The sequence below is a fragment of the Primulina tabacum genome, chromosome 1 (genome assembly GCF_025594145.1).
Source record: "Primulina tabacum isolate GXHZ01 chromosome 1, ASM2559414v2, whole genome shotgun sequence".
Taxonomy (NCBI): Eukaryota; Viridiplantae; Streptophyta; class Magnoliopsida; order Lamiales; family Gesneriaceae; genus Primulina; species Primulina tabacum.
In genome coordinates, this window is record NC_134550.1 from 9,347,222 (window position 1) to 9,349,930 (window position 2,709).

General features: G+C 31.0%; 1 long non-coding RNA gene across 1 annotated transcript; it reads right to left on the reverse strand.

Moving 5' to 3' along the window:
- Positions 1-398: 398 nt before the first annotated feature.
- Positions 399-1,576, reverse strand: LOC142517802 (uncharacterized). Its single transcript, XR_012813391.1, has 2 exons — positions 1,171-1,576; positions 399-566 (listed from the first exon to the last, which is right to left on the reverse strand). It is a non-coding gene; the product is annotated as an uncharacterized LOC142517802 (long non-coding RNA).
- Positions 1,577-2,709: the final 1,133 nt, after the last annotated feature.

Sequence of the window (2,709 nt, forward strand, 5' to 3'; positions counted from 1 at the left end):
TGGAGCATATGAAATGCAATGTTGATGCAGCCATCTTCAATAATATGCATCAACTATCAAGGCTGCTAGAGGTTCGTGAAGGTAAGATGAAGACGTTGTTCCGTGCTCTAACTTGAGTTGTCTCGATGGATTTGCAACATGTGAAACGGCCTCAAGAATCTATATCCATGAGACGAGTCGACCCGATTCATATTTGACAATGAAAAATAATATTTTTGCCATAAAAAAATAATACTTTTCATGAGTCGAGTTGTGCCGAAAGTTTGTATTGCAAAATTGACAAGTGAGACCGAATCATATGAGATTTTGCGTAAAATAAAACATTACGTCTAATGTAACAACATAAATATTCAACAAACAACGACAGTAAAAAGGAGATTTCTACAAAACACAAGAAATCAAGAATATTGCTTTAATTTATAAATTTTCTTGATTATCAATTTCATATGTTAAAAGAATAATTACATTTGTTAAGGTTAGAAATTCAAAACTCTAATGAATAATATATGTTAGCACCAAAGCCACCAGCATTAGAACGTATGCAATTCCCTGATCTATTGTGGTCCCTGTAAAAAATATTTTTAAAATTAATATAATTAGTGGACAGATCAAATCACAAACACACACACACACATATATACATATATATATATATATATATATATATTAACTAATAATTATTTTATATGCCAATTACCTTTAAACCATCAATGTTTTATCCCATCCAACTTCTAAACTATCCAATTATATATTCAAAATTGATGGAAGAGGAAATTTAAAAGTCTTCAATTCGAAATCATTTCATGTTTGATTTAATTTGTGGAATATAAATAATAAGAAAAATAATTTTTCTAGTTCACAAACTTGTTCAATTTTGTGTTTTTGCTCTATTAAATTTTCAAATTTTGTTTTCCTATATGAACTTTTAATTTTAGGCTATTTTTGTCTCATTGATGATGACAAATGCTGACATGACACCAAAAATTGCTGACTTGTTAGATGTCACATTAAAAATTGGACCAAAATAGTCGTAAATTAAAAGTTGATGTACTAGAATTAAAATCCAAAATTGAACGGATTAATGAAAAATAATATTTTTCCTTAAATAATATATGAATAGGTTTTTTCTATGTATTTTTTTCCATAAAAAAGATTAAATAACATGCGTACCATCGCTAGTGGGGGAAAGCGCCGGCGCAAAAGTTTGAGAGTGGGCGTCGCATCCAAGAGGTAAAGCATTAGCCGCCAACACCATTGCAATAATCGCCAGGAATGATCTGCTGATGGATGTCACCTCCATGATATTTATATTTGCCTTATTTTATTGCCTTTTCAACGTACTGGGAAAGAATCACGATTTCAGTTATATATTCTCCTCTGCGATGTTAAGCTGCGATATTGAGAGAACCGCAGAGAGAGAATATGCTAAAACACGCTTTTGCCTCAGTATGTAATCTTCTCTTCTTTTTTTCTCCTTCTATGAAATGTGAAATATTTTTCCCTTTGGTGGTTTGATTTTGAGGGATTTTATGTAAATGGATCCGGGGAAGGAGTGGTGTGGAGAAGAAGAAGGAAATTCTTAAACTTGTTAGGACATGAAATACAGTTAGTTATTCTCGTTTATACGGTTGTGTTGTTTTGCTTCAATATTAGGTCAACATGCCAACCCTACAAATCTGAAAAGTGACTCGTTTTTTTCTTTTTTGAACAAAATATTCTTTTAAAAATATAATTTAATGTGTTCAGCTCTGAAATCTTGTTCTATTTTAATTAAAATATACCTCTAAAATTTTTTTTCTGCGATATATATATATATATATATATATATATATATATATAGGCAAAAACTTGTGTGAGACGATTTCACGGGTCGAATTTTGTAAGACGATCTTACAGATCGTAATTTGTGAGACAGATCTTTTAATTGAGTCATCTATGAAAAAGTATTATTTTTTATGCTAAGAGTATTGCTTTCTAAAATTATGTCTGAAAATATGATATCCTTAATAAAGACATTAATTATATAATATATTTTTTTCCACTTTAAGCAGTTCAAAAATTTTAAAACCAGTGTGGGCTCACAGAATTTCACGGGTCATTGTCCTTCACTACACTACAAGCTTGGGCCCACGGATGATAAGCTGGAACTAAAATAATATATTAAGTGTGGGCTGGCCCATAATAACCAAAATACACGGGTCAGCCCATTCAGTACTTCGTTGTCCAAAAATTATTCACCTTACCGTCCACTAGATATTATATGACAAAATCTATTTGGTAAAACTAATTAAAAATAAGTTCAATAGGATTCTTTTTAACGATGATCTTATTCAGCTAAAGATGGAGGTATCAATTCGGTTCGGGTCGCGTTAAAGTAAGGGTATTAATAAAAATTGTTCAACCCGAAACTGAACCAACTCGACCAACGGGATGATTTTTTTTACTATGCAATATTCTTATTTTATTCTTTTAAAAATAAGGTATCTTAATTAATAAATCAAATAATAGTTTTCTTTTAAAATTATATATGCCCTCTCCTTCGCTACCGAGGGAAAGGTTCCCATATTATATTAAGGTTTCTATTCCCTTGGATTCATATTCAATCTCTCATTCTCTTCCTTTTATGTGTTGAATTACACATAGAAGAGATCACGTCGGAAGAAATCCCGCGTCCCTTGACCTGTTTTGTTCATGGTTTTCAGACAAATA